This window comes from Mauremys mutica, unplaced genomic scaffold (assembly GCF_020497125.1).
Source record: "Mauremys mutica isolate MM-2020 ecotype Southern unplaced genomic scaffold, ASM2049712v1 000027F_np12_subseq_20225447:20335782_obj, whole genome shotgun sequence".
In the NCBI taxonomy this organism is placed as follows: domain Eukaryota; kingdom Metazoa; phylum Chordata; order Testudines; family Geoemydidae; genus Mauremys; species Mauremys mutica.
In genome coordinates this window covers 43621-58264 of record NW_025422809.1, presented here as the reverse complement: position 1 = coordinate 58264, position 14644 = coordinate 43621, and the positions used below count along the sequence as shown (strand labels likewise).

Here is a 14644-nt window from a genome sequence, read left to right as displayed (position 1 = left end):
TCATTTGGGTAGCAATTGTATTTAGGATTTTCTTGAAATGTCATTTGTATAAACACATTTTATTGCTGTGCTTTCTTTAATATAGGAGAAATAAAAGAGTAAACACTGACAGTCTTTAAGCAGATAAAATATTCAAAGTGAACCAACTAATCCACTTTCAGAATATTCATTCATTCTTAACTACATCTTCAATGCTTCATTGAGTATTTTTCCGCCAATAAATTACCCTTCAACATTGCTGTCTGAAAGCATAGTCAGTATCCAAAACAAGCCTGTCATTAACACACACTTTTTCAAACAAAAGAAAAGGAAGGCAGCAAATCTGAATTGTGGAAGTTGCTTGGTTCCCTTATTCTAAACACATTAGTACACTGTATTTCCCCACTTATATAGGCTTTTGTGTGGTGAGCATGTGACTGTTTAAATGCCCCAGCGGGGTATCCAGAGACTGCAAAAAAAGGAAAAATTGTTTGGAACAATTTGCATTAGTTCAAGGGCAATGTTAAGCATTTTACAGCTGGTTTATTGCTATTCTTGTGCTGTTTAAGCTGTCTTTCATGTCAAAAGTCTTTTCCTGCTTACAAATCATCAGGAAGAATTCCGGCCACCATGCTGTTCGCCTAAGCTCCTCCAGAGATTCTGGCCCTTTGATCACAGATATCGTTTGCAATCCAGTTAAAAATAGGGGGCTGCTGAGATAAGCTGGGGTTCTGACAGTAGAACAGCCTTCCTTTTTCTTTCTGACTTTGTTTCCTTCTTTTCTACTATGGGAACACATAATCTCAGCACAGAAGGAGCAGTGTTGAGGGATAAGAGATGTGTTTAAAGGAATGGGAAAGTCATTAAAAGAATCCAGCTTCTTAAAAGTGTTGTTCATCTTTCCAAGAACCTGAAGTTCAAAAGGAGACTGCAGACCAGAGCCTTGGTAAACAGAATTAACAAGTACTTAACTTCCTCAGTCTTCAGATAGATTATAGTTACTGCGTAGTTTCAGCATCCCCTGCTATTAAATGAAAAATAACTTTGTTTTCTATCAGTTCTTCAAAAACTCCTTTAAAACGAAGGGCTCAATCCAATGTTCACTGAATTCAATTGAAAGATTCTCATTGACTTCAGTGGGCATAGGATCAGGCCCTAAGTGAGCGGTTGTGTTCAGAGGGGAATGAATCTCCATAACAACACACTAACTTCGCTGCAGAGAATGTAGCAAAGGCAAATTCATTTAAGTAGTCTTGGCGGGTGTCTACTGTATACAGCCATCACAATCATGTAAACAGATTATTATGCTGCAAGTGAGGGAAGTGAATGTCATGAAAGACACAGAATATATTCTTTTCTGTTTGTTTCTATATTTCTCCCTGGAGATGCTGCACAATGTAGGGTTTCAAATTACAATAGTAGACTGACATGGAGAGGTACGCATAAACTGAGGATAATCAAAATATGGAATGAATAATGAAGTATTGTATTTTAAACAGTGTCCAAAATGTCCAAAATTATATAGCATATTGTTAGTGTATTTAAATGTTATTTTAGAGAAGCACTGCTCTACAATTTGCAGGCCTTTTGAGAATATATAAATATACAAGAAGAATATGAACACACTGACATAGTCAGGGTCTTATGATACTTTGAGATTCAAATAGCAGGTGATTGAAATTTGGCTTTATTTATGCACTTATGTACCTGACAGTAGTTACCGTATTTACCTGATTAAGGATTCCCTGGGATGTGCCCATCCTCCAAAAGAGGCAATTTTTAAATCCGTCTCTTGTGTTTGTAATCATAATAGTAAATTCCTTATTTCAGTTAATTAAAAAGGCCCAATGTATATTAACACTTCTCCAGATATATTGCATGTAGAGAAAACAAAGTATTTATGCCAAACGTATGTAAAACAAGTACTATAATATAATTAACAAGGAGAGAATAATATGTATTACAACTTAATATAAAACATAATACAGTAAATGCTAATAACAAGTACTCATAAATCTATATTGTATGTGATGTCAGACTACTCATCAAATTCAGTCCTTATATGGTTAATAACAATTATACTGTTCTTTTTCTAATTAGGCTTGAGTCACTTCTGTAACTCGCAATTGCTGGGCTATTAAATATGTGTGAGGAAGCATCCTAACTGCTTGATGTTAAAACAACATTTATGGCAAACTAGACTGCTCTTGAGGCAAAGTTTTGAAATACCTTTCACACATCTGTATTCCAACCAGGTGCTGACAACACACTGGAAAAACTACTTCATGTAATATCCTTTTCAGTAAGGAAGAAGAACAGTCTAATTTAAAAAAAATAAAATGAAGGATTGCGTTATGTCTTGGGAAGTCATAATCTGTCACCTGAATAAAGTAAATTACTAAATCTGGCTAGAGGTTTGCAACTACTGAGGACATCATTACCATCCTAAACCCCAGTCCTGCAAACACTTATGCATTTGCTTAACTTCAAAGCTTGTTTTGTGGTTAAATACATGCTTACTTGCAGATCTGAGACAGTGGAAGTAATGTTTTAGATGTAATTATCTACTATTTCAGGTGAGACCCAGATCTCTGAATTCAAACTGCTGGCAAGTTATCAAGCCTTACAGTTCACCTTTGAAAATGGGACAGGCAATGGATTATTAATTATTACAAAATAAATCTTCTCTATGGTAATTTTAAAAGCGGTTATTTAAATTGGACTAGCTTATACATTACTGACTAGAAGTTTAAATGGTTTTCTAGCATCGGCACTCTCAGTACTGGCTGATGCACAGAAAGAACATGGATACTCCTAGCAGGACAGAAGCTTCTCCTTATAGAAAACCTTTCTTCTACTTCTAATTAGATTTTTTCTGGTATGTTTTAAAAAAAAAAAAGTAAAATATTTTCCTGTGTTTTCTTCCTTAAGTTTTTATCCTAATCTCCTCCATATTGCAAAGCTATATCTAGTGACATCCATAGCAGTACTGCCATTATTCCTTTTAATATACTGGAAAAAATAAAGACACATGCAAAACTGGACTAAATTTCCTGCTGATTTCTCCCCCAAGGAGGGAAGATACAGGAAGCGACGGGAAAACCTCTGAAGAGAATGGACTATCCATTTGCACAGATGTCTGGAAAATCAGTTTCCTCGCAAGCTACGATAAGACTTCTAAAGAAATCATTATATTACTTTTTAGTCCCTTGGTCCCAGGAGTTGCTGGTGCAACCATACATTGCTAGCCATGGGTTTTGTATCTTAAATCTCTTCTTAGTGTCCAGGTGTTTATTAGATCCATTTCTGTGAAGAAACACACAGATGCATAAACGTAAGAATTTTTGTGGTTTCAATTTTTTACAGTGATTAAGAAATGCAGGTATTAATGGGAGCTGTCAAATAATATGAAACACAATTTACTTTTCTTCTGGCATCAAATATAGCCTGTTTCTACAGTAAGGAAGTGCAACTAGCCGGGGGAAAAAGAGTTGGCATCTGTGTCCAACAGCCCAGACACTGAGAAAATGGGATACTTAGCCTTCCCTTCTTTCCCTTTTCAAGGGAAATATAAATCAGATCCCAACCTATTAAAGCTCTAATACTGTTTTAAAATCTGTTTTTTTAAAAATGCATCTTAGAAACCTATTACATAGAAAACAGTCACATGGAATTTTTGTTCCTTTAATGGGGCTTATTTCAAGGATGTAGGTTTTTAAAGATTAAAAATATAGTTAACAGCACTTTATTATTTGACCTTTAAATTTCTATCTTTTTATTTGTTGTCATATCTTTTAATTATGTGGATTAATGGCAAACAGATGGCAAAAATCTTTTTCAATATTAGAAATACAAATTGTATTAGGTTTGATTGGTCAAGGTAAGTCACATGAAATTGCCTGATACAAATTAAGACGGAATAAGAGCTGGACCCGAGGAGAACATATAGGGAGAGTAGATTGGGACACAGAGCCTGAGAGTGGGTGGAGGGATAGAAACTGTCCTTGGAGGCTGGTGAGGAGGAGTGAAACTGGAAGTGGGAGCTGGGAATGGGGAAGATGCGAGAGAACTGTGACTGGAACCCAGGAGATAGCTCTTATAAGTACACGAGTGAGGGGAAAAAATTGGGACTAGTTGGTTAAGCAGACTGAAACAGGGAGCCAAGGGACTCTGATTTTGGATAAGGATCTCAGGGGTGGAGAGTAGGGTTGAGAGCGCCAAGAAGGATAGTGAATGTGAGATGGGTGTTTGGAAACCATATCGGGGGGAGAAAGACAAATCAGACAAGGTGCTGGAGGGGAAGGGGGCTGAGGCTGACTGTGCTTGGGGTGGGGGAGGTTGAGACTGTAAAAGGAGTTGGAGGTGTGTGTGTGGGGGGGTGAAACTAGGATTTGTTGGGCAAGGAGAGGGACAGGTCTGAGAAGCCAGAGGAGTTGAGACTGGGACTGGCTAGGTGAGGAGAATGGGATTGAGACAAGGAGCCAAAGGAAGAGAACAGACACTTCTGGGACAGGGACAGGTTGGAGGAGATGGGGCAAAGAGAGTCTAGCTTGGGGAAAATGGACAATCTTTGCCAACTTCAGCACTCCATCTTTCAGAGCCTTGAATGGAACACAATTCTTGAGTCTCACCATTACTCTGTTTTCAGCAGATAGCTGTGAAACCCTTTGGCAAAGTGCCCCATCTCGCTCTAATGCTGGTCTACACAGAGGACTTGTCTAAACTTGTGGCGACATGTAGGGTATGGGTAGCTACGTGCTACAATGAAAAGCAGGCTGCGTCCACACTGTGGTGTGTAGCTACACGTGGGAGTGAAAAGCTCGGACTGGAGGAGGCAGCGGGGAAAGGCTTCAGCGGTGAGAAACTGCCAGAGCCTTTTCCCCACTGCCAGAGCCTTTCACTGCCACATGGAAAGTCTCTAGTAGTGGAGAATCAGTGGGACATTACATCCCTAAGTTTCTGGTATGTCTGTACTCTGCTTGCCTAAGCAGTGCCTCACTGTCTACACTGCTATTTATACCCATGCTAGTTGTGCATGCAGTGATTTTACACATTGCTGTAAGTGTAGACGTATGGAGAAAATGACAACATAGTACTATCATGGCTTACTCTATTAGGTCAAGTGGCAGAGGTCTGTGTGGTAGATTTTAATAATTCCAACTCTGTTGATGAACCATATGGGTGTCACGTGATGACATTGCGCTGAATGAGTCAGGGGTCCTGTAAAAAAAATATGTGATCATGTAATTAAAGACTGTACGATAATGCATACACACATGAGGGCTGCATTCAGGTTGTACGGTTACCTTAATTCTGGCATTTCCTAACTTTTGCATACTTTATTTTGGAACCTTAATGTTCTCTTAACGTAGTTTTTGTTTGATATATTTTGTATATTGCACAGAGACTTGGGCAGTATGTATTTATGTTAATACTTGTTTATATAACACAGACACACCTATGTAGGGCTCATAACTGGTTTTTTTTCCTTTGCTTTTTTCATCTGTGTAGGACCTGAGCATGCTTTGAAAACAATGGCTGTTTTAGGTGCACAAAGAATGCAGGACTGGACTCATATTTTGTAACAACTTTTCTTTGCTGATCTAGAAGATGAATTTTGAGTATCAGTTATTTGTTTATTTCATGATATAAAATGCCTCCATCAGTCATTTAGGGCTAAGTCTGCTTGCCTTGCTCACACAAGTAGTCTTACTGAAGTCAGAGGAGCTTACTCACTTGAGTAAGGTGAGAAAGATTTAGGCCTTAGTGTGTGGATAATTATTAAATGTGCGTGCTTACTAATGTAGTAAATATTAGTGTGGTTAACATGATAGCCCGTGTAAACAATACAGTCTTTATTATCTTAATACTGGCATATAAAAATGCACACAACTCCCTCCAGTAACAAAGGTTTGCTTTAACTGAGAACAAAATCTGGAAAAGTTCTTGTTGAGGATATGTCTTCATATAAAATGTTTTATTGGGCACCCTTGGGTAGGAAGTCCTGAGCCATGCGGATTGCTTAAACCTCAGCCTCTGAAATCATAATTGGGTGTGTGGGTGAGCCTGTGATTAGAATGAGAGAGAGAGCTCATTCTGTTTTTAAAGTAATTTTGCTGCTTCAATGAGCTTTGATCTGTGCTAGGTGAGACGATTTGCCAATTTACACTGGTGGTGATGGTCAGAATATTTTTGCAAAATTAGGTCTTTGTAGAAGTGACCCAGATGTTGTTTGAGCGAAGTTTGTCCTGGAGTAGACAGAGATAGTGTGCCCAAAGTCAACTAAATAACCCACTTAAACATGCATTATCTCTGAGACATGAGCAGAGACACGGTCACTGGTTTTTTTCTGGTACTGAGTATAGTTATGTTAAATATGGGCCTGAGGGGAGCCCACTGTTTTGGGCTGAAGTTTATTATTAGGTGAGGAAATTAGTGGACACCTCCAGCTGCCATTAATCAGCCATGGAGTCTGGCTGGAGCCAAGTGAGAGGTCTGTGGGTGGATTCCGCCGAATGGTAGGGAAATACAACGAGACAGAGACAAATGTTTTCCAGCCTAGCAGCACTAAACTCTGCCCTTTCACAGTCCTTAACATGCATGTTCAAATTGATTTAGTCTGTTTACCCCCTCAGCTTAACCATCTATTTCCCTTGAAGACTGACAGTTTTATGTGTCGCTACCATGTTATTATGTGTTGCTGTTCTGCCAGTAGCTATAGATTTCAGAAACGTTTACTTGCAGACATAAAGAGGGTAGGGGGTGGGGGAAGGTTAGGCCATTTAATTCTTTTTTACAGGGGGCAAAACATGTTAAGCATAGCACCAATTCTTTCTTTCTCTCTCTCTCTCTCTCCTTTGTCAACACATTCCATGTAAAGGCCTTAAATAAACTTGCATGTTTGAGAAACACATTTGTCAGGTGATGTAAGTGTCTGGCTTATTCCTCTTCCTGTTTGGTTTACAAAACATGACATTCCTTCACGGCTCTGGAATGCCGACTGAAAGTCTGCTGTAGATGTGTGCCACTCAAGCAAAAATGAATACAGGTAGAAAATCGTGGGGTTGGGCTGACTTGTAAACACACTTTAAGTGCATCGTCTCTTCTCAGCAGTAGGAACAATACATCTAGGATGTGAAAGAAACTGAACTATTTTATTTTTAAATATTACACTAATTCACAAAATGGGGATCAACTAGAAAAATCAGACATCCTTTATCAGTTTCTATGACATCAGTCAGACACCAGTCCATTCCAAGAAACCTATATTTAGAGGGTTAGATTCCAGTACCTTATTCACACTGAATAGCACCATGTTCGTGTACATGTCGCATAAGGTGGTATTCTGTGTCAGTGGAGTGTCAGAATCTGTCCCAAGTCAGGGAGAGATCAGATCTTGGAAGTCTTTTGTTTAGGAGGATCTCAGTCTCTGCACTCAGGGGAGGCTCTAGGCACCATCAAAACAAGCAGGTGTTTGGGCCCGCAAATTACCAGGGGGCGACATAATGCTGGGGCCCCAGCTCCAACCTGAGACAATGTCCAGGGCTGGATTCTTACCGCCCTGTTGTTCTCTGACTGGGTGCCGCCGGGGCTGTGCGGCGGGGCAGGGGGAGCCAGCTCAGTGGGGAGCATGTCCCTGCCGCTCTTCCAGGGGCAGTGGCCAGCCCCCCTCAGGCAGGAGCTGGTAGTGTGGCTCTTCCCCGGTCGTGGAGCGCAGGGGGTGGCGGCGGAACATTGCGGCTGGGCGGGCCACTCCTCCAGCGCTGGCTGCGGGCTCCTCCTCGGCTTGTCCCTGCGTCCGCCGCCTCCTCCCCCCTGCGCTGTCTCCTACCTGGGGAGGGGAGGGAAGGGGAGCGGCAGCCCAGGCTGAGCTGAACTCGTGCCGCTGCACAGGCCGAGCCCGCGGCTGGCTCACGGGGGTCCCGGGGAGCGGGAGGACCGGGCACGCTGCCCTGCGATCACCAGCCGACGGCTGCTCTGCCCCTGGCCCTGGCAGCCAAACCCCGCAGCCGCTCCAGCTTGCTCCGCGTGAGAGCTACAGGTGGTGTCCCCCTTCGGCTGGCTCTGTCCCCGGCCACGCTGCAGGGTGACCGCCCGGGACTCTGGGGTGTTGCTGAGGCTGCCCCAAGCCAGGCCCCCCGGGGTCCGCTGCCCCTCCAGCCACGGGGGCCCTAGGCCAGTGTGGGAGCCGGGCCACAGCCCTGCTCTGAGCCTCTTCCCTTCCCTGCGCTGCATAGCAAGACGTGGGACCATGGGCAGGGCTGCTACAGCCATTTCAGACTGGGATTGGTGCCGGGGGAATGGAGGTGATTGTGCCCTGGCTGGAGGGACCGGCAGCCTCCTCCCCGCACCCCCAACGCCCGCTGCTTGCTCCTGCCAGCACAGGGCTGCGATGCCCAGCTCTGGAGGGCAGCGCCAAGCCCCTGGGCGTGTTCGCGGGGAAGGAGAGACAGGAGGCAGAGCTGTTTGGTGTCTCCCACGCAGCTCCAGGCCTGGGTACTCGGCAGCGACAGCCAGGCTGGGTAGCCTGCCAGCAGCGTGACTTGGTCCGACCCGCACGGACCACATGAGCCCTGGGGTTGGTGCTGACGTCCTGCCTATGCCAAGGCCTCTGGTGCAGGGGCAGCCCTAGCTCTGCCCAGGCAGACACAGCCCAGCTCACTCCTTGGCTGGCCCAGTGAGTAAATGAGCACACCAGTGGGAAATTGTTTTACTTCGCTAACTACAAATTCTCTGTTTCATTTTTTTTTAATTTTAAACAGTCAAAAACAAGACAAAACAAACAAAAAACATTGAAAAGTGCAAACGTGTAAAAGCCAAAAAAAAAGGGCGGGGGGAGGGGGGACGGCCAAATATTTTTTTGCTTGGGGCGGCAAAAAACCTAAAGCCGGCCCTGTCTGCACTTGTTTTGTATTGGAATTAAAAAGCTGCTTCTTGTTTCACTTGAATACAAAAAGCTACAAAGCCCAAAATAATGAAAGTAAATGTTTTTTTAAAGGGTAACCTGAAAGAGACGAAACAGAAATAGAAGAGCTAATTTGAGCAGTCTGATAATTAGACTAGAACTACAGGGCTCATTCATAGTCCAGCTGCTTAATTCTCAAGTTCAGAGCTGAGCTATGGAGTATCTTGTTTTACCCCCTTTCCCCATCACACTTTGAGCACCGGCTGCAGCTGCTATCAGCTGATTCTAGTTTTGGAGGCTGTTGCTGCTGGGCTGAACTCTGTGCATTCTGTAAAACCACATGAAGACTGATTCATATGGTTTCAAGAAGAGTCTAACATTATCGATCGTATTTTGTTTTGCCTTGTGTACATGTAGAATATGGCATAGTTCTATGGAGTAGTTGCATCAAAGTTACATAGCAATGGTAACAACACTCTGCAGCAAAGGATTGCCAGTTCATAATGGGGTTTGGTTTGGCTGCTTCTTGCATTGCATAACTTCATTGCTATCAAATCATAACATGCTTAGAGATAGAAATTTCAGTAAAAAAGTACATACGTCTGCAAAATTCAGACTGCTATACTGAAGTTGGTATGCTAACACAGCAGTGTGCCCAAGGTCCCAGGTACACTGTGGCAAGCAAATCCCAACTCTTCTGCAATGTAGTGGAGCAGATAACTGGAAATCCTGCAGTATCTTAGGGAAATTGTACATAACTGAATGTTTTTAATTATTTAAATGGATAGTTGAATAATACAAGCAGTAGAGTAGCTATGGACCACAGAGCTGTGAAGATGGATTGGCATCCTTAGAGACATTTCCTGCCTCCATAGCATAGGGACTCTCCCTTAAGATTCCCCAAATCTACAGGGCTTGCAGACAGAGTCTCAGCACTCTGATGTGTCCCCCAAATCTGCTCTCATCTAAGGGGATAATAATTTACAAACTCTGTAAGGTGAGTCTCACAGGTTTCCTTGGCATCTCTTCTTGTGGGAGTCTCCAAATGAGAGGACCATGTTACAATCTCTATGAATTCCATATTCAGTAGCATCACAGAAAGCTAGGGCACTAATTATTTTCTGTATGATTTCATTTACCCACTCAGATCTCTGGAAAGTCAATAAGGAATTAAGGTGTCTACAGGCATGTTTAAATAAGAAATCTCTAAAACACTTTAACAATTAAGTTTTGCAGGCCTCTTTATTATCCCAGAAAAACTGAAAGTGTGCACTTGTACATTGTGTAAAAAATTAGCTGTCTTATAAAGATTCCAGTTATTAAGATTGTAGTGGAATCATTTCATACAAAATGTTACACTATTACAGGGTGTTTTCAGCATGGCAGATGATCTGCTTTTTTAAAAAAATTACTTTATATATATATAAAAAATGTATAAAGCCAGTGGCACAACTGAGCAGCATTAAGGGTCACATTTCCAAAAACTAGCACCTAAATTTGCTCCTAATTTTTTCCATGAACCATTCCCCCCTGCAAAAAAGTGTGCATGCAAATACTACTGCAAATTTAGACAGTTGATTAAAGCCCCTTTGAAATTTTGGTATTAAGTGACTAAAATATTATACTCAGAGCCTGAGGCTTAGTCAGGCTTAAACTCTGCCTCCTTTATTCCACCTGAGTATGGGCATAGTTGATGTAATTTGTACATCTAAATAACTGCACCCAGAAATTCAGCATGTAGATGTCTAGTGATATCAGTTAAACCTGGTATTGCACAAAGAGAATGATGCCTTTTTTGAAATCTGCCCACATGTATGTGCAATGTGACCTTGTAAAATAGACATATGCAAGCCCTCTAGAGAAGCAGATGTAAGGATTCAGTATCACAACTATACCATATGAACCATATACCAGTTCCTCCTCCTTGCAAGGAGAAGAAGAAAACAAGATAATGTCCTAAAGGAGATTTCAGATGTCAGAATTTCTGATGCTCAGATATTTGATCATAGTTCAGCCTAATTTGAATTCCTCAAATCCCCAGTCCCGTTCCTTTTCCCGTTTTTCTGTTGCCAGTGATTGTGGGGAAACTAATAGTCTCCATAAAACAGTTCTTGCTTTCAGACAAAATAATAGTAAGACTCAAATTTCATTTCAAAGAAATCACAGTGCTCACGTAGTGGCACCAGTTTCTAAGGTGAGTCCTTCATGTGGAACAGGATTCTCTATACCAGTGCTCTTCACTATTTTTGAAGTGGGGGCCACTTTGGCAAAAGACCTTCAATGTGAGAGCCACATCAACCTGACACAGATGGTTGAACACGTACCTGACAAGATGGGTGAACATTCCAAGTTCTTTGTTGGTTGATATGGTAATATTACCGTTATTGGTAATATTGCTTGAGGTGCAGGAGAGGGTATGGGGGACTGGCTCTGGCAGGGGGCTGGGGCTTGGGGTACAGGAGGTGGTGTAGGGTGTGGACTGTGGGAGGGAGTTTGGGTGCAGGAGCGGACTCCAGGCTGGGGCAGAGTGTTTGGGTGCGGGAGGGGGTATGGGGTGCTGGCTCCAGGAGGGGGTATGGGGTGCAGGAGGGGTTATGGGGTGTGGGCTCTGGGAGGGGGCTCAGGGCTGGGGCAGGGGCTTAGGGTGCAGGAAGGGGGCGGGCTCAGGGAGGCTGCAGGTTGGGAGGTGAAAGAGCTATTCAGAACCTGCCCATTGAAGGGGGCAACACTTACTTCAGATGGCCCAGGCCCCATGCCGCTCCTGGAAGGGGCCAACACGCCCCTGGTGGGAGGCATGGCTCTGCGTGCTGCCCCTCTCTGCAGGCTCCACCCCCGCAACTCCCATTGTCCACAGTTCCCTGTTCCTGGCCAATGGGAGCTGCGGGGGTGGTGCTTGCAGGCAGGAGAAGCGCACGGAGATCACTGCTCCCACCTTACCCCCAGGGCTGCGGGGGCATGATGGCCGTTCCAGGAGCAGCGTGGGGCTGGGGTAGGCAGGGAGCCTGCCTGAGCTGCAGCCCCACTGTGCCACCAGACAGCGCGATTGACAGGGAGCCGCACTTAGGTCTCGCGGGCCTTGCAGTGAAGAACACTGCTCTATATGATGTGATAGGACACGACAAGCACAATGTATGGAGAGGAAGGAAGGAACCAGTGGGAAAAGGCTGCCTTGCAATGCTATTGTATCTGATTCCTTTCTGCAAAAAGTTACTGCCACTTCCTTTTGTACTGGCACACGTGATTTCAGAATTTTAAAAATACATGGTGCGTATTTTACCACTAATGGAATTGTTTCCTTTGCTGTTTTATTCTGTTGGCTCCTTTTGTAAATATTGCCTCAGTTACACTGATTATATTATCCTGAGAATGCCCTTCCTATTTCTAAACCAATATTGAGAAGGAAAAATAAATCTCCTCTATCCAACTCCTTGTGAATTTGCAAGCTATTTAAGTTATATGTAAGAAACTGTAACTAAAATCAAACACATTAATTACAGGGATTAAATTGGGTTGTTTTAATTTTAGAGCAATATCCTGTCCTCATTTAGTGGTTGCAACTATTATTAGAGTATAATAATACTACTTAATAAGGATGGGTGAGCAGACCGATAATTGTAATACTTATTTTTGAGGCTCCTAATACTCAGCTGCTATTTACACACTTGAATCTGAATAACATCCAACATAAATATCAGCTTGAGTGACACGCTACATTTTTTTCTCTCCTCTCTTTAATGGAAACCCCATCTATTTCCCTTTGTGTGACAGTTTTCATTTACTCAGCAGCAGAAGTTACACCCAGAATTGGAGTTAATTCTGTCCTTTTACTAATAAAGTAGACAGGCAGCTTTCTATCTTGAAGATCTTGTAGATCTGGGTGATGTTTTGATTCTTCTTTTTGAAATGTTTTCATTTTGATTTTTTTTGTATTGGTATATATTATAATTTAAAAAGTTCAAATCACAATGAAAATATTTTTGTCAAAACAAAACATTTTGATCGATAAACAATTTTTTCCCCAGAATTTTATTTTTCAGGGAACTTTTGAAAAAAAATGTTTTCTGAATTGGAATGAAAACAAATTTTGAAATCTCAAAATTGTTCATGAAGCAGAATGTAGTTTATTCAGGTTTTTTGGCTTAGTGTGGGTTTTGGACAAAACCATTCACTTTCAGTTAGATCCTACCCTCCATTTGGGATTCTCACAACACCAGTGTGGATGATGTGTGATTCTGGAGAACCGTATTTGAGGAGATGGCAACATACCAGCCAAATGTCCTGTAGAAGCTGCTGTCAGACCCTTAAGTGCCACTGACATTGAAGCAGTATGTCAGGAACAATTCAGTGGTCAAAGGGTTACAGGTCTCTTTGTGCTGCAACCTTTTCTTTCTGCAGATCCATCTTTCCTCAATTGGCACTGCAGCTCCTCTGCCAGCCAGACAACACTGTGTGTGATTAGCCATCAGCTGCAGTTCCTTCCCTAGGCCAGCAAGCATAAATGAGCCGTCCACTCTGGAGTATCTTTCAGGCCACCTGGTCATTCTCAGCCCGGTCATTTGTCCGCTTCTTTTTCCCTGCTTACCTTTCCTGTTCCATGTTATAACAATACTTAAGCTTCCTCCTCCTGACTGTTCAGGACTGCCTTCTCCCACCATTGTCCCTGCTCATGAGACACATCAGCTTGGCATGACAAGAAGTATCCATGTGGAATTACTGATTGACTCTTTTTCCCTTCTAGCCCCCCCCCGAATTTTTTTAAGAAGTCAGGAATGAAAGGGTTAAATACCATCAACTGTCACCATTTCGCTGTGCAGAACTGTCAGCATAATGCAGCCCTGAAAATATTACCTTTCCTTTTCAAATCTGCGTCCACTGCATTTTCTATGATGACATGACTCAATCTAAAAAACAAAACAAAAAGGTGACACAAGCAAGTTACAAAAGAAGTGTTTCTGGCTAGAAAACCAAGGTAAGGAATTGCGGCTTTATAGACAAAGCTGTGTGACTGATTAAGGCAGAGTATAAAAGTCAATGGGATTTGGGCTTCTAAATTCCTTAGGTGTTTTAGAAACATCTTCCCCCTTTGTTAAGTTTCAGTAAATATAGTCACTGTTTAATATCAGAGCCCCTGCTAGAAAAAGAGAATAGTTTTCAGTGTAGCATTATAAAGAAGTGTCTGACATATACTTTTGACTTCCACATGAAGGTTGTGAAAAAGTGAAAAAGGCCAGGATCTATTAATGAATGAATTTTTATACAAACACAATAACACTCAATCTCCACACGGTTTTATGGTTTCTCTCTGATTTTGTAAGACGTTATTTCCAGGGGAACAAGTCCTTGGAGATCTGCCAGCTGATCTTTAATTGTTGGATAATGTTTGGATTTCTAGCAAATAATCAAGTGCCTTGCAGCTATCAGCAAAGCTATATATGGGTATCTAGTTTTATATTTATTCATTGTCCCATCAAATCCATACACATGGAGGGGGGCATTCTGTGCATGAAGCGCTCCTGCATGTGGCATTATCCCCAACCTGTTCTCCTTGGAGGGGTCTTCATAAATCCAGGTCTATGCTGAGGATGGGGGTAGAGGGGAAGGCTGGCCATACTGGGGACAGAAGTCAGGGAGCTGAATTATTTTACAAGTATTCATGTTGATCTGAAATATAAAACGATAAGGTATTCCCGTTACAGCATGTATGTGTTGTAGAGTATGCAGAGCAGCGAAATATAAGCTTTGAAGACCTCCATGCTATGC

The 14644-nt window shown here is 42.5% G+C and overlaps 1 long non-coding RNA gene across 1 annotated transcript; it reads right to left on the bottom strand.

Moving 5' to 3' along the window:
* Window positions 1-1774: 1774 nt before the first annotated feature.
* On the bottom strand, window positions 1775-11710 carry LOC123356906. Its single transcript, XR_006575450.1, has 3 exons — window positions 11618-11710; window positions 5089-5199; window positions 1775-3285 (listed from the first exon to the last, which is right to left on the bottom strand). It is a non-coding gene; the product is annotated as an uncharacterized LOC123356906 (long non-coding RNA).
* Between the last annotated feature and the right edge of the window lie 2934 nt (window positions 11711-14644).